Here is a 25480-nt window from a genome sequence, read left to right as displayed (position 1 = left end):
GAGGGAATGATACAATGCCAAGGAAAGGAACAAAAAATATTATTTGCTTAACTTTCCCACCATTTTGATATAGTATCAGCATTAGCAGTATTAACTCAGTAAATTCATATTAAGCAGTAAATTCTTTACATTTTTTTCCAATAACTTATGTTTGTTATGATTAATTGCCTATTATAGAAGACTGTTTTGTCTGTTTTCCATTTTATGCTTTTTAGTATTTTAGATAAGACAGTGAAATTTAAAAAATTGAATGGCAAAATATCTTCATATTGTTGTAATTCATGCAGTCAAGGGAATCAAAGTCAAAGTCAACTCAAGTATTTTAAAAAAAATTCCTCAAGAACTAGGTGGTTTCTACTATATATTTATGGCTATTTTTATATTATTTCTAGTTTTCTTTCCATTAGAGTTATTCCCAAAATTGTAAATTGTTTTGGTGCTGAAGAAGACTTAAGTTCCAATTTTTTATGTAGCATGCATCCCAAATTCTTTTTCATCATGTAAATTGAGATGTACAGTATATTCAAAGCCATATATTTGTGCATTTTTATTGACGTTTCAATTATTTTTTTCTTAGTGGAAACAGGACTCAAATATAAGCCCTGCATTATCATTCTGTGGCATGTCATCCAAGACTTTGTAAAATGCCAGCTGCATACACTTAAGTAACATTGGGATAATTGCCCATTGGTTTAAATATTTAGATATTATAGATGTTAATGCTTTTAGCAAAAAAAAAAAAAAAAAGGTGAGGCCAATTTGTTGCCCACAAACAAAACATCTTTATTTCGTTTTACAAGGAAACAAAACTGTATTTCCATCTTTTTGTTTTAGGGTCCAATTACTAAAATACAGATTTAGTAATAAGGCTCTTAGTTTATTTATAGTAGACATTTTCCTCGCCACAATTCAGCTTTTTCTTGTTCCGTGCATTTTTCTGTGTGAGGAAAAGCAGCCTTTGAGTTCTCCCTCCAAAGGAATTTCTAATTGGTGCTTTATCCTAGGAAGCTTCTTGGTAGGGCTTCTGAAAAACAATAGACACAGAATGTGCTATTTGGGGAGTAGGAACACCTGCCACTGTGTTCAATGTGAAAATTGAGGTCATACAAATGTTGAATCAGCAATTAGCTTCACTGTTCTGGCTCTGGACTCAGTGGAAATTGACCCAAGCCAGGAACCACTATCTCCTCTTCCCAGTCCTCAAGACTGCCAGCACTGAAGAGAAGGCATCAAAAGGTGGCATAGGAATCCTAAGTCTTCAAGCAAACCTAGCAAGGCTCCATTGCAGTAAGTTGCTGATGGGAGCCAGGCCTGAGCCAGCTGTGATCAGGCAGAAGAAGCAATTATTTAGAAAACAACCTGGAATCAGCAATGGTGTTCTGTGAAAACCTTACTGATTCCTGCCTTAGAATTCCTAGATACCATTTCCCTCATTTATTTTCACTTGCTCCTCCTTCAAATTTATTCTATCTGGTGAACCTGATAGGTGTGCCTGAAATGTGGACTAAATTTATGATGTTGAGATAGGCCCGATTGATTTACTGCTGCTTTAAACCTGGTAAGTCACAACTACTTACTATATGGGACTTGGGCAGCATCACTTCTCCTTCCCATATTAAAGATGAATCCTACACACTGTACTGTTGCTCTTCTTGAGATGTTCAGCACTGTTTGGTTGGCATTAATGATGCTTGTTGTGGAGCAGCGCGGTGGCCTAGAGGTGGAGCTCTTTCCTCACAATCAGGAGGCTGTGAGTTCGATCTTAGGTAGTGGCAGATATTTCTCTCTCTGGGTGCGATTAGTAATTGTCTGCTGTGAACTCTGCATAGGTGTCAGGAAGGGCATCTGATCAGCAAATGCTCAGCTCCACTCAGTCACCCTGATTCTGTCCCAATGCAAGGGGTTACAGGGTTGTTAAGATACTTGTTATATGAAACTATAAGAGAAACAAGCAATTTATTTTTAATCATGGTTTATTGATTAAACCAGAGTACCCAGTTTAGCTATAAAAACCTGTAAGCTCTTTCTCTATGTCTGCAAATATGAATGTATGTATCTCTATCTCTCTATCTCTCTATCTATCATCCATTTATCTATTTACACACATATATATGTCACTTTCTGTGTGTATGTATATTTTATTTAGTAGTTGAATATGGTAGTAGAAAAACAATGAAAAAAGAAAATATACTGGCATCCTTCATTTTATTCTATTTCCTTTGTTGTGCTTTACACATATCACTTTAATGTTTCACAAGATCCTCTATCAGCAAAAAGATTATGACTCGGTGAACGCTCAGATGATGATTACCATTCTTAGCAATGAAGTATTTTTAATTAATGTATGTACATTTTTAAGCACAATACTATTGCACGTTTCATAGTCTATAATGTAAGAATAACATTTATATGCACTTGGAACTAAAGAAAAATGTGTCGTTCACTTTATTGCAATTTGCTTTATTGTAGAGATCTGAAACTAAACACACGATATCTTCGTGATATGCCTGTAATAGCAATACAAATATAATAAAATAAAAAGAGAAGCCCAAAAAGGGAAAAACATGATAAAAACTATGATTTACATATCATATTGGCTAAGGTATATATTGTGAGTTGTATTGTGTTGTGGAGGGGTGCACTGAGGGAGCTCAACCAATCTCATTGTACATATGTTGTGCACTGACAATGAAGATTTGAATTGAATTGAATTGAATTGGTAAGGTAAAATCAGTCAAATGGGTTCGAAATGTTTCTAAAGTCTTTTATTAATGTATCATGTTTCTCATGTATGATCTCTTGTAAAGTATTTCAAAAATATAAAATATATATGGCTAGCTGTTGAGAGCCATATAGCTTGAAATAGATCTATACTAGTCTCCCTTTATTTCTTTATCAGTGAAATATAAATTTGGTATAAAACGATTTGTCATGAATGCGACTGCTTGAGGGCTCCTGGATTGGAGCTGAAAGGCGAAAGGGATGCAGTATGCTCCCTCCCACATGCTGGGCTAGACTAGGTGCCTCAATATATATATATAAAGTATTAAAGGGATGCTGTGGCTCAGTGGCTAAGATGCTGAGCTTGTCGATCGAAAGGTCGACAGTTCAGCGGCTTGAATCCCTAGTGCCGTGAAATGGGGTGAGCTCCCATTACTTGTCCCAGCTTCTGCCAACCTAGCAGTTCGAAAGCACGTAAAAAATGCAAGTAGAAAAATAGGGACCATCTTTGGTGGAAAGGTAACAGTGTGCCTTTGGCATTTAGTCATGCTGGCCACATGATCATGGAGACAGCACTGGCTCTTTGGATTTGAAACAGAGATGAGCACCGCCCCCTAGAGTCAGGAACGACTAGCACATATGTGCGAGGAAAACCTTTACCTTTACCTTTTAGAGTATTTCAGCTTCCAAAGATCTTAATAAGAATCAGGTTAAGGCCAGTTCCTTATACACCATGATTAATTTTATATTTCACTTGTATAACAAAGCCCAGGAGCATAATTTTATCAGAATTGAAATGTTATTTATTTATTTATAAATAAATGCTGTAGTTTTAACTATTTTCATATAAAGGGGAAAATAGCTTTCGGACTGACTGGCTATCATGATCCATTATTGGGCCATAAAATATATGTAGCATATTTTGCAAATCATTCACATTACTAAAATAATTAATGTTGTTTCTTTTGCAGCTGCCGTTAGGAAAATGAACAGTGAATCAATTTCCATATGATTCTTTTCCGCTAAAAACCCATTATGCCTACAAGACAACATAAAAATCCTGTTGCTTCTTTTGTGTTTGTGCTGCACAAATGAATAACACTAAGCTAGCCATTTAGTAGTGGAACTATTCATTTATCATGTAAAAATCAAATTGGTCAGTTAGCAGCATATAAAATTTACATCTTGTGCTCCAAGCCTCATTTCCCCTTAACTTGTCAAGGAGGCTGAAAAAGGAAAGCAGAGGTTTAGTATTTTCACATATTACAAATTATCAGTTGCATTAAAAGAATAAACGTAATAATAAACATTAAATGAAATATTTAAAATTTGTCCCGAATGAAGCATACAGCATGTGTTTCTTTGGGGAATTAATTATGCCATAAATCCATATAGTTACAAATGATACGTTATTAAAGACTTTAATTTACTGAATACTCTTTTTCTTTCCTGCCATGATAATCACAGTCATTAGGAATTCTTTATTAACTTATTTGCTTGAGCCATTTTCCTGGTGACATCTATCATAAAAATCTTGAATGTATGTATAAACCATTTCCTGTAGAAGATGGCAGAAGAGAAGAATGTATGCTTCACTTATGGCTCCAATACCTTCATTGTACTGCTGCTGAGCCTCTTTCTTATGGTTTTTCACGGTTTAGCATTCCCCCAGAGGCCTTATTTCATATCCTCTCTTACGTCTCCCTTGCAAAAGTAGCAAAGTGCTCTACATCAGGCTACTTTAGCTATCTGAGACATCTGTAAAGTAGTTATAAGGTTCTGATTACGCACGCAACCCATAACATTGCAGTATCACTAAAAACCTTTACCTGTTGGTTTGAAAAGAGGTAACAGCTGATTCACCATGGCATTGGTTAGGAACCAGGGAGATTCAGGCCCAAGTCAAGCCTCAGTCCCTGAAGCTCACCAGGTGACTCCAGGCCAGTGTTGTCAGTCCTGTGAAATAAAATGTAACTTCAGCAAGCTGCCCTGATTGTTTAAATAATCAGAATGGGCTTGTTTTCTTTACTGAGTTTATTTCACTCATAATCAATGGTCGGTTTTCTTTATTGAGTTTATTTCACTCATAATCAATGGTTGGTAACAATTTGCCATTCTTGCCAACAGACAAGTACTGTTTCTAATTGGTGTTTCTGCTGGCCAGTAATGAGTACATCATTCTGCCTCTTCAGTTTCACACTACAAATTTAAAAAGAAAAAAAAAAAGCTCTCCTTTCTAGAACTCCATGGTAAAAAGAATTATATTTTTAGCTTTTCTGCTTGCTGGTTTCAAAACTTCTGCTGTCAAATATTTTGTTTCATTTATCAGTTCTGGGCCTCATCAATGCTGAAAAAGATCTCCACTAAACACAGCTGCTTTTAAGAATTGGACTTTGCTGCCTTCAAGAGTGATCTTTGTCTTTCAAATGCAGACGGACCGCTGAAACCTGTCCTGATGGGTATAATCTCCTATGTTGTGTCATGTGCTTGTGAAGTGGTTGTTTTGTTTCACCAACATACAGATCTGCATATCTTTCACTGCATTGTATTGCATATATCACATTGCTCAGTTTGCATCTGGGTGTTTTATCCTTGGGGTGGACAAACTTGTGCCTTTGTGTATTCTTGGGTTTAAATAATGCACAAAAATACATTAAGACAGGAGCTGGTCCACCTCAAGGATAAAACCAACACAACATACACGTACACTTTAAGCCCAAGAATATACTAAGAAAGAAGGTCACTCTTTTGAAGACAGTAAAGTCCACATTTTGGATAGGGAGGACCATCTATTTTAGGATTGAACACACCTCCTTCAACATAGGGGACAGAACCACTTATCTCCAGTTTACAATGCAGCCCTTGCATGAATTCCAAGAAGATTCCACAACCAACTGCACCCCGATTCAGGTGAACTTGAGAGGACAGATAAACTTCCAAGTGGCCTCAACAGCCTTCAGAGAATGCTAATGACCAGATGACTGCAAAGAAATACAATCCTTCCATCCCCCTCACCATCCTATCAAAACCTATCCTTCCATCCCCCCACCATTCAGTCTCAATGATCCATCAGAACTGATCAAGTTTCTTGGATAAGAAGTGAAACATTTTCTTGTTCTTCCTCAAGGAAAACACAGCCCAGTTGCCTTTTGAAGAAAAAAAGCACCTTTATGTGCAACACCCTTTTTTAAAAAAAAAATTAGTTGCTATGGGAAGGATGGGAAAGTCTTTGATTATAAGAAAAACATAAGAGTAAGAACACTTTAGTCTTCGGTCTGATCATATACAATATTTCTTTGTTCATCGTTAAATGCTCTTTTTTAGCTGCATTGCTTCGGAAGAATTACCACTGAATAGGAAAAAAAACTTTGGTCAGCTGTGGGGATGCACTTCTGTCATCATAGTCCTGATAATGCCATGGTTATACTGCTCTGCGTCTTTGATCTTTAGTCCAATTGGTCTTCTAGAAGTACCATCCAAGAAATAGACTTTGATACAGCATTCCAAAAGGTTACATTTTAGCATTTTAGTAATAACATTACAGTATGTGCTCATTTTGGACCTGATCTAATACTTGCTGAAGTTAATAGCTTGCTAGAGTATTTTTCATTCTTCAGGCAATCTCTCTTTGCCAATTTTCCACTGTGCACAGAAATAAGGAGTGAATAATAAAGCTGTATCATACTGTACCAGCTGAGATAGTTACACAACCATAAAACCAATTTATCCCAGATGGTATACAATTATCTAATCAAAGCAGAAAGTTAGATACAGAATCATAAGTTGTTCTACAGCCATATTGCAGACTAATCTAAATTATACATTTGGCATACTCATTACAAAATTTCACAAACAGAATATGAAATAGAATTTTAAAAAAATGTCAGAAAAAAGATGAAAACCTGGACTTGTACAAGATAAAATAGAAAACATTAGAAACAGCTGGGAAAACTCTTTAAAATGGACCAAGTTATTTCTTAACTGGAGAATTTTGCTTTGTCTAACACATTTGTGTAAAACTGCTGGGTGGAAAAAGTATGATTCATTCCTGGGTCATATTCAGTATGAGCTGAGTCACAGAGCAGAATTCACTTATTGTGAGAAAGTTTGTAAAAGAAATAGGACAATGTAGTGAAACAAAAAGATAGAACAAATGAGAACGAACTCATATAGTTAAAAAAGAATTGAGCACATTTCATACTGCAGTCTGACATTAAAGATAAATTCAAAAAGTTGGACATTACTGATCTAAACACAAAATATGGTTCAAAAGTCAAAAGAGGTAAGAGAATGAAAAGTTAGTCATGTTCTGCTAAAACTGAATAGTGAAAAATCCATGCGAATGAGCTGCAGGAATTCAGAAGGGATGAAAATCTTCATAATAGGATATTTATTTCACTTTTATTCCAGGATTTGAACTTTGGTGTGTGTGATATATCAAACATGAGGCCACTTGGCAGAGCCCTATTCCCTTTCACAATGTTGAGTTACACATTGAAAAATACTTGAATTGGGCTTCAAGAACTACGGGAACACATTAAGTTTATTTATCACATATTTCTTTAAATCATGTTTTGTTGACTAAGGCACAAAGGTTTAATTCAAAGAACATGTTAAATCATAAAGCAAATAACTTTGAGCCATAACGTGGCACGTGAACCTAGACTATATTGGTGTAATAAAAGGAAGAGAATCTGAAGATAAAGAATGCAGCCTTTTAGAGAACTCATTTTCACATATCAGAATACACTCAAAAGGATCTTTTTCTTGGCAACATGGCTGGGCAAAAATGAAAGAGAGCATAATACATAAAATTAAATAAAGTTGGGTTCTCTTCTAATTTAAAAAGTACAGAAATCATTCTTCCACCAAACAGCATATATTACTGCTGCTTTCATGTCAGAAGCACCAAGGTACTTCCAGAGTGAAACGATTAGCTGGTGATACTACTGTTGCCCAGGGGATGCCAAGTCAGGGGCTCCTTTCATGTCCCCATTAATGTGCTCAGTGAAGTGGTACCTATCTATCTACTTGTGCTTATTCACTTTTGAACTGCTAGGTCAGCAGGAGCTGGAGCGAATGACAGCAGCTCACCCACCACATAGCAACACTTGGGTCTCAAATGCAGGCTTGCTGATTTTCAACCCAGCATCCTAACCATGTGAGCCATGCTCCGCATAAGCATATATTTAACTGTTACGCGGATTGTTATAAGTGATTATTTTTACCTGAGTTATTGTCCTCATATCTGAAATACACTAAAGAAAGCCCAGCAACTGGCTTTGGTTGTTTATGATAAGAAATAAGAGCTTCTTCAGTTGCTGCTATGAATAAGTCAGGGATTTTAATTTACTTGCCAAGAATTCCTAGGAGGCACATTCTGTCAGTAGATGGAAGTGTATTGCTCTGACTTTCCCATCTTGCAGAACCGGTGTTGCTTTTTCCTGGCTCTTTGCCCAACAGCATTCCCTCTCAAAAGCTTCCGAGTTGTATGTGAAGTGGTATCTGACAACAGATGTTTATTCTTAACCAGAATTAGCAAGAGGATTTGCTTGAGAAATATTATAGGTTAAATCTATGATTATGTTACTGTGCATTTGTTTGTCACACAGTTTAAGCCTAGGACTTCCACAAAACAAGGGAATATAAATTGCTTGGAAAAAAGTCATTGTGTTAGAGCTCATGTCCTGGGACATAAGGATTGATTTTATATTGCATTTTGATTAATAGTGCACATGTCACATGAAGCATTTTTAGTTTTACTTAAGTTTATTCATCTGAAGCTACATATTACAAATTACAGTACTGTATGTCTTAAGTATGATGTGAGCTATGCCACCATATGGAAATAGTCCCTACAGGAGGCTTTTTCCAGTCACTCATGGGATTAGCTCAGCAGCTGACCTAATTCTGTGATTACACACCTATCATTATGGATCAGCAGAAGGTTTGAGACCTGGAGAAAACTGGTTTTAAAAGGACAGCTATTCAAAAGAGATACAGTTCATTTGTTTTCTATCTTTGTTATTATAAGAGCTAAAACTAGTTATCATAGCAGGAAGTTCTAAAATGCTCTTAAAGATGTTTAATCTGTCCAATACAGTGAACCACAAACTACAGAATATTTAATCTTATATAAACCCATCCCTTGTGTTATATATATGAACATATAATACATTCAATGTATTATATGAACTTAAAGAATCAGATAAGTCCTGATTCAATTAACAATGGGCAAGCCTGTTATGTGAACACAGCCTTTGAGAGAAGCAAAGTCATTTAAAAATCATATGATAAACACTGAGTGGGACCTTGGTGCTCTGAGCTTGATTGTTTTCTTGCAGATGTTTCATTACCCAAACTAGGTAACATTATCATTGCTAGTAAGGAGTGGGTTTATTCTCTATTTATATTCTAGTGGCTTGTCCTGTCACTGTTGATGCAAATGGTCTTGGAGGGCTGTCTACTGTTAGCTTGTTTGGCAGTTCCTTGATTGGGGTATTGTTTACTTCTTGATTGTTGGTCTGATATTAATCTTGTTAATCTATGCTCATCTGGGTGTTGATTGCTGGTGGAAGGTATTTTTTTTTTTTGGTTCCTTTTTTGACTTATTGACTCTTTTGTGCAGAATGTAGATGTTGTTTATGTCAATGTGTTTATTGATGGCCAATTGTCAGATTGCCAGGTTACCAGGAACTCTTTAGCAGTTTTGGACTTGCCTTGATCTAGAATGGTCAGTGTTTTCCATTTGAAACTATGATCTCTCATATGCTGTGAACTACTGCTGCTGTCTTCTAACTACTAGTTGGTGTTCATAGATATGTTCTGCTAGTCTTCTGCCTGTTTCTCCTACGTAGTGGCTTTGCAGTCTGTAAATTGTAAATGACCCCTGGTTTTTATTCAGCTACCTCAGCTGGGTGTTTTGGTTTACTTAGAATGTTTTGGAAAGCTTTAGTTGATTTGTATGCTATACTAATTCCATGTGGTTATAATAGTCTGTTGGTGGTTTCAGAGACATTTTTGATGCATGGCAGTGTTATCCTTTTTATAGATTGCGTTGGTTGTGCTATGTTGGGTTTACTAAGATGAGGAAGAACTTATGTTGTGATGGAATGACTCTGCTTTTGTCATTTGTTGAAAGCCTTGAACCATTCAATCCATTTAGTCATGGCATAAGCTGACAGAACAGGATCGTGGAAACAAATAATTGACTACTTTGATCTTGTTGCCAAGATAGATTTGAGTTTCTCAACCATGGAGGAAACTATGAAAGAGGTCTTTTAAGTGTGTAGCTCATGCAAAATGTAGACTATATTAAAGTGAAATGGTTGTGCCAGAATGACTAATTATTCCTTTAATGAACTTCACATAGTACAAAAATCTACTGGAAAAATTGAATTTGAAAAAAAACCCACATAATTTTTTAGAATGGGTAAGATAGCAAAACAAGTATGCATACTGTCCTCATTCCTGTAAAATAATTATTAAAATTATTAAAATAGCAGAATTGCAAAAAGATGACAACTGCAATTAAAATTGGGGGTTAAATTACTAATAGTTTCAGCTAGGCAGATAACACTTTAGCTGAAAGTAAAGACAACTTAATTAAATTCATTATATAGGAAAAATTGTCATCTTGCATACTAAATGATTCTTTATAATCAAAACAATGAAGGTAAATAATTTTATTGAGCTCATAATAGTTAAATGCTGTACTGGGGAGGTGATGTCAGCAACCAAAACTAACATAAACTGATTATGAAGTTTCAACTAAATATCCTGAAAAATGGAAAATCCATTGATTAGTCATGGATAATCCAGTTGTACAAATTAAAACATTTAAAAATTTCAAGGGTGGCATCTGTGGATGGTACATTTTTCATGGCATTTTTGTTAAAAAGCTTATTTGGCTTATCTGCAGTTATGTTTCTTTGGGTGTCATAGCAAAGAAACCATGATCCATAGGTATTCCAGTGATAAGGAGGTAAAGCAGTATTTTTTGAATTAAACGAAGGCTATTTGTTAAGTCTCTGATGAAGTACACTGTAGCTTAAAATTCCTGGTAATGTTTGATTCCAATGCTAGAAGTTCCAATAATGAATATATGGAAATGCCTGCAATGCTGTGAAAAATTCAGCTAAGAAAATTATTAAGGACAACAAACATGAAGTAATCACTTCTCTAATTATAACATGCACAAATTATTTGGATGGTATGGAAACACTGGTCAGAGAAAATCATGTTTCTTTTACAATAGACAAAAGAGTGTAGCTTTTCTTTTAAATAAATACAGACCCTGTTTATATGAATATTTATTCTTGAGCCTACAGGTCATGTGAATCTGGTTTAGTTTCTGCTATATGGCATGATCCTACCCATCCTAAGTTTGAGTAAGCTATTACATTGTTTGGACTAAACATTTGATCAGTGATAAATTTTCAAAAGCATCTAGTAAGGACCTGGGGGAATCCTTCTAATGCACCCTCTTTCATATTTTCTGAGAGAAGGGTATCTGTTTTTTAGACATGGTCATAAAGGAAACAAAAAGCTTGTCAATACTTATTCTAAGATTGAGCATCTCCAACATTAAATAGGGGACATTTGTATGCATCTTGTTGATGAGTATTATTGCTTTTAATTCCATATTTATTGCAAATGTTTGCACCTGAAATATATGTTAAAGAAAGCCAAAGACTACCATGAAAGATTAGTGTATGATGTAAAACCTCGGATATGTGGGGTTCTTTGATGCTTTGTGAGCTTGGATGTTTCCTTGCAGACATCCAAACTCAGACGTCTCTAAGGAAACCTTGCATTACCAAACTAGGTAATGTCATCACTGCTAGAAGGCAGTGGGATTTGCTCTCATTTTATATACTAGTCAGTGTTGGTGGGAGTGGTCTTGGTAGTCTTGTGATTAGGCTGTTTATTGTTAGATTGTTTATCTGAGTTTGCAGTTCCTTGACAGGGATATTGATTAAACATGTGAATATACTCTTGGATATCTTTTTGATTTCACATCATTCAGAAACATCAAATTATTTTTTGCCTGATTTCCTGAAACAATCCTTGCAATTGTTTTTAATGAAATGGAGGCCTAAAATGGATTTGTCAGAGAATATACTTTCTTTTCAGAATGATATAAATTATTCTCAAGAATTGATATAAATTTTTTGATATGAAATAAAATTTGTGTTGATATTTTGCCTAATTTTTTCCATACCATAATCTGGTTCTTTGATAGAAAAAATATTTTCAATTGCAGATTGAGATTAAGTGAATCTATTTTACAATAGGAATCAATTATAAAAAATTAAATGAATATTTTGGTAATGGTTTGGACAAAGTAACAAATCTAATGACTGGGATGCTAATAAAGTGGTCACAAGAGATTATACAATATAACCATTTAGAGAACAAGAAATCTCAGAAAATATGCAAAAAATAGTGGATGAAATTAGAAATAAAGAAAAGATACCAATGGATTCTAAAATCTTACATCAAATTAAATTGTTCTACCAACAATTATCTATCTTAACAGTCTGAGAAAGAGAAACTAAACTGAATTATGTGAAACAGAAGCATTTTGAATTTGCAATTAATCAGGAAGATGGCTGGCTCACAAATTGAGAAAAGAAATAGAAAAGAAAGTGATAGAGAAAATCCAAGAAAGTGACATGGTAATAAAAATGACCTCATTAAAAAATCTTCATAATTTTTATCCCAATTTTAGAACAGGAAGTAGACACACAAAAAATAGATTATCTATAAAGACAACACTTACCTACTCCCTTACAACCTTAGAGACAACTTATGAATGAACCAGTAAACCATCTTTGAAATACAGCTAGTCTTCAACTTACGACCGCAACTGAGCCCAAAATTTCTGTTGCTAAGACATTTGTTGTGAGTTTTGCCCCATTTTATGACCTTTCTTGACACATTTGTTAAGTGAATCACTGCTGTTGTTAAGTTAGTAACATGGCTGTTAAGTGAATCTGGCTTCTCCATTGACTTTGCTTGTCACGAGGTCGTAAAAGGGGAGCACATGATCCTGGGGCACTGCAACTGTCACAAATACCAGGTGCCAAGAGTCTGAATTTTGATCAAGTGACCATGGCCATACTGCAATTGTTGTAAGTCATTTTTTTCAGTGCAGTTGTTAGCCTTGAACGATAACTAAACAAATTGTTGTAAGTCAAGGATTACCTGTATCAGATACTATTAAACAAACAAAAATTGAAAAGCTCAGGGTTCAGATAATCCCACAAATCAATTCTATAAATATTTTGAGGACCAACTCCTACAGCCATTAAAAGATATAACGGATGGTGTACTACAGGGAGCAAAGATGTCTCAAACTTGGAAAGGAGCCGATATAGCACTATTATCAGAGGGTCAAGATGCCTTGAAAATAAAAAACTATTGACCAATTTCATTATTAAATAATGAATACAAACTTTTTACTGAAATATTGGCAGAAAGATTGAAGGTGGTTTTAGTCTTGTATTCATGAAGACTAATCTGGTTTTTTGCTAAAAGGACAACTAAGAAACACTGTAATGTGAGAACTGTTTTGAATGTTATCGAATATTTACAATACAACAATGAGAAAAACAGCTTCAATATTTCCGGATGTGGAGAAAGCCTCTAACAATTTAAATTGGGTCTTTATGTTTAAAGACCCAATTTGGAAGATATGAACTTCACGAAGAAATTTATTCAAGCAGTTACAGTAATTTAAACTTCATAACAAGTGATTATTATTAATGGAGACTTAAATAAACCATGTGTAATTCAAAAGAGCATGAGACTAGGATGTCCCATATCTTCTTTGTTGTTAATATTAATATTGGAAATTTTGACTAGAGGTATTAGACATGAGAAAATAACAAGCATAAAAATTAAAAATGGAAGTTTATTAATTGAAGGCTTCTGCTGATGAGTTAGTTATATTTCTATGAGACCCCAAAACTAGTATAGAATACTTGATGAAGCAATTAAATGATTTTGGAGCTTCAAGAGAAATAAAGAGAAACATTCAATGTTATTCAAAGGAACTAGATTCTTTTCAACATTTTTTGGTTACAATAGAGTTAACTAACTCACATAATTCTTGAGCCCATCAGTTGTAAATTTTCTTTAAGGAGGCCATCTGGTGTTTTCTAATGTCTTCATTAGAAGACATTAGAAGAAGTCTTCAAAGCCTTTTTATCAGCAATTTATAAGCACAGTCACTCTTCCCACAGGAAAAGATATTTTTAGTTGACTTCTACATCTTTTTTTAAAATCAATTTCATCTAAATTCCTAGGATTTAAAAGCTAAAACCACATTATCGTTCTCTTTTGAAATTTTTACTTAAAATAAAATGTTATAAAACTAGCAACAAATATTTTTCTTCTTAAACTGATAAAAGAAAGGCTCACTCAGTGAATACAAAGCTTCCCAATTCTGAAGATTTTTCAATCTTGAAGAGGTTGGATAAGTGATAGATTATGGGAAGACAAGATATTTATTTTCTTGTTTATATTTGTTGTCAAGATTGGACGTCACTGTATTTTCTTTATCTTCTTCCTTTTTTTGTTTTTTCTTTATCCTACTTTGCACTTTTTACTTTCCCTTATTTTTCTGAATATAGCTTGTATTAGTTTTTAATACAGTAATGAAAAATCTTCAATAGAATATACTATATTGAAGATTTTACCTATCCATTTCAATATGATTTCATAAGCCAAGTTACAGATTTTTTAAAATTAAGATTACCAGATAAATATTAACAATTTATAACATCAGAATTATACAGATCTACCTCATGTAATATTATGGAAATTTCATAGGAGTGCAGTGGCTCACATGGTTAGGATACTGGGTTGACAATGTGCAAGCCAGCAATCTGCATGTTCGAAGCCTGAGTGCTGCTTTGTGATAGAGTGAGCGCCCGTCATTTGCTTCAGCTCCTGCCCACCTAGCAATTCAAAAGCATGCAAATGTGAGTAGATAAATAGATATCACTTCGGTGGGCTCATTAATGGGAACATGAAAGGAGCCCCCATATGGGTGTACCCTGGGCCACGGAGATATCACCAGTTAATCCTTTCACCACAGAAGCTCTTTGGTGCTTCCGACACTGAAGTATAGTATAAGAAAATGTATTACTACTGTATTTCAAACATGACAGGCTCAAACATTCTGGAAAAATGCTTTGAGACTGGATCTTCTACTTAAAATACTTTGTGGCATCAATTCTTTTAAAATCTATTTTGGCAAGTCATCAAAGAATTAAACATAAAATATAGTATTACATTCTTATAAAGTTGCATTTCATAAGAAGTAGATTAACTTTTTGCTAGTCAGCTAACTAAAGTATGTAGGAAGCATATCACAATAGTAATGGGGGATTTTAACTACCCTGACATCAACTGGGAGACAAACTCTGCACCAAGTGCAGATCTAATAGGTTCCTAACAAACCTAGCAGACAACTTTGTTTCTCAAAAAGTAGAGAAGGGAACAAGGGGATCAGCCATATTGGACTTAATTCTCACTAACAGAGATGAAATGATAAAAGCAGTGGTGAAATGTAAAATCCCTTGGTACGGCCACACTTCGAATACTGCATTCAGTTTTGGTTGCCACGATGTAAAAAAGATGTTGAGACTCTAGAAAGGGTGCAGAGAAGAGCAACAAAGATGATTAGGGGACTGGAGGCTAAAACATATGAAGAATGGTTCTGGTTCTGGAACCATAACTGGTTATGTCTAGTTTAATGAAAAGAAGAACTAGGGGAGACATGATAGCAGTGTTCCAATATCTCAGGGGTTGCCACAAAGAAGAGGCCACAAACTATTCTCCAAAGCACCTGAGGGTAGAACAAGAAGCAATGGGTAGAAACTAATCAAGGAGAGAAGTAACTTAGAACTAAGGAGAAATTTCCTCACAGAACAATTAATAAGTGGAACAACTTGTCTGCAGAAGTTGTGAATGCTCCAACACTGGAAATTTTTAAGAAGATGTTGGATAACCATATGCCTGAAGTGGTGTAGGGTTTCCTGCCTGGGCAGGGGATTGGACTAGAAGACCTTCAAGGTCCCTTCCAAGTCTGTTATTCTATTCTATTCTAAACTGCATTCTTCTTTCATTGTGTTGAGAAAGTTGTATACCCATTTTTGGAGAGCATGCTCATTTGGTTATTTGTTCTGATAAAAGTTTTAGGAAATTGTGAAAATCTCTCACTTATTATTCATAATTCTGCTATTGGTTTACTGATCAGCTTTATAAATCGGTGTAGCATAAGAAATCAATTATGTTCTTATTGTTAGCTGCTAGAAACTGCAAGTTTAAAATACAGCAAACAGAATAGCAAAAAGCTCAGAAGAATTAGATTTAGGGACCGTTTTAGTCAAATCTGGTTGCCGTTTCAAAATTATATTATTTTATAACAGAAATATTTTTCTAGGTAGAAATAGGGAATATATTGTTTGAACTGCATTTGTAAATTCTTCTACCTGATTTAAAATATTGCAATCAGGAATTTTACTCTATGGAGTGTTTTAAAAATCAGCAGTAGCAGAAATGACAGATGCCAAATTATATGTAATTGGAAGTATTTCATTCTAGGAAGGAAATACAATAAGAAGTGTTCTGAAGATGATTTGTATAGTGATTTATGAAGCACATAGTCACTTATGAACTTTGGATTGTTTGCAAAAATAAAGTAGACTCTTATCAGATGGGCAATTTATCCTAACTATGCTGTTTTATATGTAACAAAAAAAAAATGAAGCACGAATATCAACACACTAATAAAAACCAAGATAGTGCTTACACGATATTGCTATAGCAACATTTATGCTATAATTATGCACCTATTGCCTTAAAACAAGTTATTGGGCCTTAATACTCTCAGTTATAGTGCATGGAAACATATCCTCAAGAAATTAAAAAAAAAATCCCAATCCATTTGTGCTTGCAGTTCTACGATTTAATCTGATCAATTTTGTCTGATGTAAATTCCAGCTGAATAATATAAGTGTTGGGCTGGGAAGAACTGCAGATATCCATTATTTGGCAATTTTCAGTGGATTCAGGGCACCATAGATTTATTTAGAAAACAAAATTGGAACAGTAAAAAAAAAAAAGATATATAGCCTACAGCAATGAAGAAAATTCAAAACCAATGTTGTTTTCTCAATATTGGATTCTCAGATTAGATTGCTGATGTTCTTCTGTAAGTCAGTCTAATGTAATCATTGAAGAGTAAGATTAGAAACAAGGAGTCTCAGCCTCAAAAACCATGTTCAGCCATGCAAATCATTCTGTTGACTCAGTCTCTAAGGCAGTGATGGCAACCTTTTTGACACCGAGTGCTGAGTCATGATGAGGAAGAGGAGCTGCCCAGGGGGCATGTGAATGACGGATAAGGTACTTCCGGTTTCCAGCGCGCAAGTCTTCAGGTTACTGCCGTGCATGCGTATGCACTGATGAGCTGGCCGGCGCGCATGCTCATGCCAGAAAACGGAAGACCAGCTCTTCTGGTTTCTGGCACTGCCGCATTCACGAAGCCAGATGATCATCGCATGCGCATGCGGCCAGAAACCCAGAAAAGGAATGGGAGACACCACGCGTGCCAGGCGACATGGCTCCGTGTGCCACTTTGGGAACGCGTGCTATAGGTTCGCCATCATGGCTCTAAGCACAACTTATTTCACAGGATTGTTATTCTTAAGATAGCGTCCATGTGTTGCATATAAATAGAAAGGGGGGAAGAGATGTTTAATTTTTTGAGGACAATGATCCACAATTATTTTTGCTCCAGTATCAGGAGAAGTCATTTGGATATTGTTTAGGATTCCCTTTGACTTGGAAATCTTGAGGATATTGATAGGCATATGAATCGGTAAAGACTATCAGCTGTTTTCCTCTGCCTTTCTTGCTCCATATGACTATCCCAAAGAGGAGTTATCCCACTGAAGTAAGAAACACTATTTTATGGGAGGAAGTTGTTCTTTCTTGCTTAAAAAAATCAATAAACTTTTTATTAAATGAGCTTTTTAAAAAAAACTTTCTAGGATACACCTGGATATTACTGATTATGTAGACTTACTTCAAGCCACTTTCAAGTGAGATATGGGACTGAGATTAATTTGGTATCTTGGATGATCTTGCTGAAGAACTTGGTCTTATCAGCTATTTTGACTTTTCTGTACCTTAAAGCAATCTATTTATCTTTCTACATGCTTTGTGATAAGCTTCTCCAGACTTTGCAGTATTAATACTGAGATGCCTGTCAGGTTTTCTGCAGATGCCTTACCCCAAGTCTCTGCAAAGTTTATTCAGTACAATAGGTCAAAAGAGAAGTTATGTTATGGAATGTGTAGTCTGCATGGGGGTGGGTATGGGTGTTATTGACTTAAAGGCCCTGTGAGGTTCTTATAATCTTTTTGCTGCATTCCAAGCTGTTTTGTTCTTAACTGAAGATCTGTATTTAACATGTTTAAATCAGATGTCTTTCAAGGGCTTTTGTGCAGGAAGAAAAATATTTTTTTCTCATTTTACCTACAGTTGCAAGAAAAAGTATGTGAACCCTTGGGATTACGTGGAGTTTTGCATGAATTGGTCATAAAATGTGTTCTGAACTACTATTGTCACAACAATAGTAAAACACAGTCTGCTTAAAATAATACTACACAAACATTAGATGTTGCCATGGTTTAATGGAACATAACATGTAAACATTCACAGTGCAGGGAGGAAAAAGTATGTGAACCTTTGGACTTAATAACTGGTTGACCCTCCTTTGGCAGCAATAACCTCAACCAAACGTTTCCTGTAGTTGCAGATCAGACCTGCACAACGATCTGGAGTAATTTTGGACCACTCCTCTTCACAAAACTGTTTCAGTGTAGCAATATTCTTGGGATGTCTGGTGTGAATCGCTCTCTTAAGGTCATGCCACAGCATTTCAATCGGGTTGAGGTCAGGACTCTGACTGGGCCACTCCAGAAGGCGTGTTCTGTGCTGTTGAAGCCATTTTTTTGTTTGAATTACTTGTATGCTTTGGATCATTGTCCTGTTGCATTACCCATCCACTGCCGAGCTTCAGTTGGCGGACAGATGGTCGTACATTTTCCTGCAAAATGTCTTGATAAACTCTGGAATTCATTTTCCCATCAATGACAACAATCCGTCCAGGCCCTGAGGCAGCAAAGCAGCCCCAAACCATGATGCTCCCTCCGCCATGTTTTACAGTGGGGATGAGGTTTTGATGTTGGTGTGCTGTGCCTTTTTTTCTCCACACATAGTGTTGTGTGTTCTTCCCAAACAACTCAATTTTGGTTTCATCTGTCCACAGTATATTTTGCCAGTAGTGCTGTGGAACATCCAGGTGCTCTTTTGCAAACTTCAAACGTGCTGCAATATTTTTTTTGGACAGCAATGGCTTCCTCCGTGGTGTCCTCCCATGTACTCCATTCTTGTTTAATGTTTTACTTATTGTAGATGTGTCAACAAAAATGTTAGCATGTGCCAGAGATTTCTGTAGGTCTTTATCTGACACTCTAGGATTCTTCTTTACCTCATGAAGCATTCTGCACTGTGCGCTTGCAGTCATTTTTACAGGACGACCACGCCTAGGGAGAGTAGCAACAGTGCTAAACTTTCTCCATTTGTAGACAGTCTGTCTTACCGTGGACACATGAACATCAAGGCTTTTGGAGATACTTTTGTAACCCTTTCCAGCTTCATGCAAGTCAACAATTCTTGATTGTAGGTCTTCTGAGAGCTCTTTTCTGCGAGGCATGGTTCACATCAGACAGTGCTTCTTGAAACCAGTAAAACAGGTGTGTGTTTTTAAAGGGTAGGACAGCTGTCAGCAACACATCCAATATCATTACACTGATTGGAGTCAAGGTTGGCTCACTCCTGGCTCCAATTAGCTCTTGGAGAAGTCATTAGGCTAGTGGCTCACATACTTTTTCTTGCAACTGTACGTTGGAAGGATGGAAGGCTGAGTCAAGCTTGAGCTGGTGAGAATTGAACTGATGACTGTAGCCGGCAGTAGTCTACAGTACTGCCTTCTAACCACTGCACCATCATGGCTCATATAGCCCTGTATAGTCTGACTTTGCAATATACGCTGTATAGTTGAGTTCTCTGAATTTCAGAAGATTAAACCAAATAGAAGAGTTTTTCACTATAATCATACAAAGAAGAGAGTTTTGTAGGGAAGGACAATTATAAAATTTATACCGTGTCTAATTTTACTTTTTCATAAAGATCCTGGAATATTTAAAATATTTATTAAATTTATATACTGCCTGACTCCCAACAATTCTGAGTGGTTTACAAGTTAAAAAAATATTTAAAAATGTATATTTATATATACATACACACACACACACATACACTATAACAGATAAAATCAAAGGAGTAAAATACAACAAGATAACAAGACAACAAAAAGAAACAGACCTGGCCCGCCGCTTATATGCATGTTGGCCACTGCTCAGGCGGCCTGGTTCCCTCCCCGCTAGTCCTCCAAGATGCAAGGTTGGGGCCCGCTGGTTTAAGAGACATTTTACTATGAAGGTTACCAAACAACAATGAAAAACCAGATGTCTGCTACTGATGCAAAGAAAATATCATCTCTTTGGGAATTGCTTGTCAACATTCATTCCTGTTGCCTCTACCATGAAGTCAACTGGTATTAAATTGAAATGTGGCAAAGTCATTTGTTTGGAGATAGTTAAAGATCCCAAGTACTTATTTTAATGATAGCCAAAATATTGCACAGAGAAGGAAATACTAGCCACCTTTATACAGATTATCATGATCATCATCATAATATTCATTTAACGACCACATAATCCCTTGCAGGGTAGAGTCTGGGCAACTGAAGGGAGCCAGCAGAGTGTTTTAATGGCTGGTTGTCCTTCCTGTCACCAATGCAGAGTTTTGTTCAGCAGATATATTCTCAGTGTGCTCAGAGAGAGGAATATCTGCCTCTACCCAGGATCGAACCCTGATTATGAGGCGGGAGTTCTATCTCTAGGCTACTGTACCACTCCTACAGATTGCCATGATGCAAATAGTGTATTTCACTGTAACACTTGCACTGATTCAAATTGATGATTCAAGCTCTGTTCATAGCATCATAATTTAATTTTGATCTCAGGATTTAGCATGCATTATTTATCTAAAGAAATGGAGTTGACTGAAGACTATGCAAACCAAGATCTCTAGTTGCTCTTCATTTAATAGTCTGTGCAGATTGTGAGTAAAATGTTTATTACATTTTTTGAACAGGGCCCAGGAAGAGGCAACAATCCAATGTACAATTAAGGATGCTTACGTTCCTTTGAAATAAAAAGAACACAATGGGAGTTAATGTGCTTAACAGCATACTGGATGGTGGCCATTTCCTAATCATCTTCAACAAATAGGTTGGTTCCAGAGCTTATGAGCATGTGAAATAATAAACTGAAATTGACATGGAAATGAAGTTTTTAAAAAGTATATTTTGATATGAGAGACACCATGAAGATTCATGATGGGATTTTGAAGTAACATTTAGCTAGCAACAAAGCCAACAGAATAGTTTTAATTACTTTCAGCAAATGTAAAACCTATCTTTCTTCTTTCTTGAATTGGTCCTGGCCTTTGATGCTTCTGACCACTTTGGCACTGACCTCTGTTTGCTTATCTTTACGTTTTTCCTCTTCATCTTTGTTTTGCCATATAAACTGTTCAGGACCACTCTCTCTTTCAATTCAGTCACCCATTTGGCTCCTACTAGTTGATTACATACAATATCAGTGGCAGCCACTGAATAAAGCAAAAAGGAAGACATAAGAGGCATTTCTCCTCTCTAGGAAGCCAAATGAATTTCATTAATTAAACTATGTTTTAATACTTGCACACGCCTTGAATTTTACAAAAAAAGATGTCCTGTTACATTCAAGATAGGTTATCACTACAGAATATTTAACTCCAATTATATATAAACTGAATCAACCTCTGGGGCACAAGCTGAATATGAATTAAAATGCTGTGTTAAAATCTAGTTAGTATCTGGCTGAATCTGCCATTTTACTATTTAGAAGGAGGACCTCCTTAATGATTTAAGTTGTGTTTGTCTGAGTGACATAATTCAATAACAACTTTGGATATTCAAAGCTAAAAAGCTCAAAGCTAAAAACGTGATAAAACAGCAGAATCAGGAACGAACAGAACTGCATGCTAAATATTGACTGTTTAAAACACACATTACAAAACAATAATTCAACAAAAATGCAGGTGCAATATATTTTGAATTTATTTTGAATAAAAACAACATATTTTATAGTGATAAAAGCTCTCAAAAATGCCATAAAGTAAATAGAATTTCCATGGAAAATTTTTATTTTTTAATAAAAATAACATATTTTTATAGCAATAAAGCTCTCAAAAATGCCATAAAATAAATAGAATTTCTATGGAAGATTTTTTTAAAAAAAATTCCTATTTTTTTCTACTCTTGATTATCTTTGCTACTTGGGGACAAAAACTAAACAAAATGAACTTTTTTAAAAAACTAGAACAAAACACGGCTTATTTTAAAAATAAACATAAAAGGTACATTTTGAATCTTAGATTTACATTAAGCAAAGGGATTTAAAAGGAATGAGCTTGGCTATCTTTTTCATCTATACAATATGCTTAATTACCCATGTTTAGATGCTTAGAGGCCTGTTTCATATTACACCAGCAATTGTTGTTCCAGGGTAATGCTAATATAATTTTCTAACGCCTATGTGCTTTAATCTGCAAAACAGAAAACAAAGAAGTAGTACATAACATACTAACACTCAGTGCTACAATCAGGAGATCTAAAATAATTCTGGTTGAATGCACCAATCATGGCACTGAACAACAGCAGTTTCACAATTTAAGGCATCATTTGAAATGCAGTATCAGTGGTTATGACAGGAATCCAGTCCATACATACAGTATTCCAGAGTTCACTATTCTTTTCTTTATCAAGCAGTTAAATAAGAAAAACATCAAATGTTAAGCTGAATCAAGGGACACGGCAGCTACATGGTTCTTTTCAGACAATGGCCAAATCCAACAATCAATGGGAAGGTCCAAAATAGAATGGGAACCATTCCCTACATCAACCAATTCCTTACATCAAAGGATAGGAGCTTTATGTAGAGAATTCATAAGGCCAGTTGCAAGTGAATGCATATGTTGCAATCAATGGCGTTGCAATAAAATATAACTATTACGGTATTTATAATGTTTTTTACAAAATTATTGTCTTCAGCAGACACGACTTTGATATGAAAAAAAGAAAACTGATACTGATTATATCCAATTTAGATCAGGTCAATTTCACCTGCTGAATAATTGCTCTGATTTTTTCCAATAATCACAGAACTGTTTCTAAATATCAATAGGCTATTCTGTCTAAACTTCATAGTGTTAGCAATAACATTGTTAAGAATAGTCTTGATGATCAGGATTAAAAAAACAACCATGTAGTCCAATACTCTGTATGTCATAATGGGCAATTTGAGGCACAATTTAGTAAAAAAAGGAACTTCCTAAAATAAAGCCAGAAATTAGGTGTGTGTGTGTATTCCTACCTATTACCTATATAAAAATATATCTCACCTATTATCATAAACCGAATTCTAAAGACCACACTTCTTGTGGAATTTAGGGAGTCAAACCACAACAGTGATTTGAAATAATTGAAATATGTTCTCAAAAATTAATTGAGGCAATTAACCGGGTTTTCTTTTATCCTTATTCATATACAACTCAAAGCATTTTTCCCATAACAATCCTATGGAGTTGGGTTGAGTCTAGCCCAGGGGTGTCATACATGTGGCCCGCGGGCCAAACGTGTCATGCAATAGCCATTTTAGCAAAGGGGGAAAAAGTTGTGATATGTCATGTGATGACATGTCATCGTGAGTTTGACACTCCACTCCTGGGCTAGCCCAAAGTCACCCAACCGGTTTTTCAAGATGTAGACTCTTAGCTGGGATGGATGGAAATGGGTGAAGGTGCTGTCTTGTTCCATGATGTTCAGTAATTAGCTATCAGAAGACAATTTTCTGTTTAAATGCATATATTTTATCTCATGTTTGCTTTAAAACTACTATTATTAAACAAGTTTATATAGCCTCTCAACTCACTCAATGACTCTGGAACACTTACAACTATCATGTTTTCCCCCAAATAAGACCCTGTCTTACATTTTTTTGAATCCTGAAATAAGCACTTGGCCTTATTGCCATGTGCTCAAAAGCCCGACTGGGCTTATTATGAGGGGATGTCTTATTTTGGGGGAAACAGGGTAACTATAAAATATAATACACTATTATGGCACATGACATAGGAACAAACATAATTAAAGTCTGATTTATAAAAGAGCAACCATAAAACCTATAGCAGGCGAAGTCCCACTTTTTAAAAATAAATCACAATTGGCTGAATTTTCACAACGTTCTGACAAAAAAATTTAAAGAGTCCTCCTGGCAGTATGTGAATCCAAGTATCCAAGATTCCCATATTTTTATCAATTACAATAAAAATAGAAACAGTTGAAGAAATCATGGCTTTTATTTGACCACTAGTTGGAAAGCAAGTTCTGGCAGCAGCACAAAAGAATGAGTTTGGCTTTTAAAACTTATTTTCACAACAGTAGTAAGAACACAGCACAGAATAATTGCTCAGTGATTCTCTTTTAAGCATTTTCAGCTCAGCTTTTACAGTTGTCGAATGTTTCTTGAAGGTTCAAATAACCTGTTTCATTTACAGTCTTTTGGTAGTAGAGAATGTACTTCAGGTCTGATAAATAAGCAAGAAAAGATACTGTCTGAGCTGCTTTCTCCTCTCCTTTTTGCAATCCTATGACTGAAGAATCCATCCACCCCAGTTATGTATCCACAGTCACATGGTGCATTTTAGCTGCAATCCTAATCCTATATCCATCCAGTATGGACCCATCAAGTATATGGTTGCACTTATTTAATTTCCTATCTTGCTATTATAGAAACATTTTAATCCTGTTTTGATTAACAAATACATCAAACTCTGGCCTTGATTAATGGAATATCCTAGGTTTAAATTGTCCTTGTTCAAGATACAAAAAACAAACAAGCCGTAATATGTCCAGAATTACTAATGACTAAAGCAGTTTAGCACTTATCGCTGGGGAAAGCAACAATCCTTCTAGAAGAGAGCTTACCTGGCAAATCCCCTTTCCACTGGGAAGACTAAGAGGCTACAGAAAAAGCCATTGTGCCCCATCAGATACAATCCTCCGTCCGCTCACTTCGGAGTAAACTCCATTTAATCAGAGGAAGTGATTTTTGCAGTCAACGCAACCAGGAATGCCTTATAAAACTGTAATCCTTTATCAGGTTACCCCTTTCGGGTAAACACAGGACAGACCTGTGCCAACCATGCCTCCAAGCCAATCATTACTCGGGTAAAAAAAGAGAAAGGAAACCACCGTCCCACAGGTCCGTTTTTCTTCCGGCCAGGTAAAAAAACATCGCTTGCAAAAGTCGGAAACCTTCCCCCTTTTCGCTCAGCACGCCTCTTCTTGTTGATTGGACAGAAAAGTTGTCTTTCAAACCAAAGAGGAAGGCGGGCACTCCAAACCTCAAACCAGAGACTTAGTTCTCCCGTGGCGCGTTTTCTCACCAGCCTCCCTCCGTCCCCATACGTTCCCGAGGCTCCTCCCTCTTTTCCCCTCGGCGTG

At 35.8% G+C, this 25480-nt stretch overlaps 1 long non-coding RNA gene across 1 annotated transcript; it reads right to left on the bottom strand.

Annotated features, from left to right (window-relative positions):
• Positions 1–773: 773 nt before the first annotated feature.
• Positions 774–25281, bottom strand: LOC139311292 (uncharacterized). The gene is made up of 3 exons (XR_011599929.1): positions 24962–25281; positions 4551–4677; positions 774–1024 (listed from the first exon to the last, which is right to left on the bottom strand). It is a non-coding gene; the product is annotated as an uncharacterized lncRNA (long non-coding RNA).
• Between the last annotated feature and the right edge of the window lie 199 nt (positions 25282–25480).

This window comes from Pituophis catenifer, unplaced genomic scaffold (genome assembly GCF_029215685.1).
Source record: "Pituophis catenifer annectens isolate HBS135680 unplaced genomic scaffold, rPitCat1.0.hap2 SCAF_2, whole genome shotgun sequence".
Taxonomy (NCBI): Eukaryota; Metazoa; Chordata; class Lepidosauria; order Squamata; family Colubridae; genus Pituophis; species Pituophis catenifer.
The sequence above is the reverse complement of the archived record's forward strand: the minus strand, read 5'-3'. Positions and strand labels throughout refer to the sequence as shown.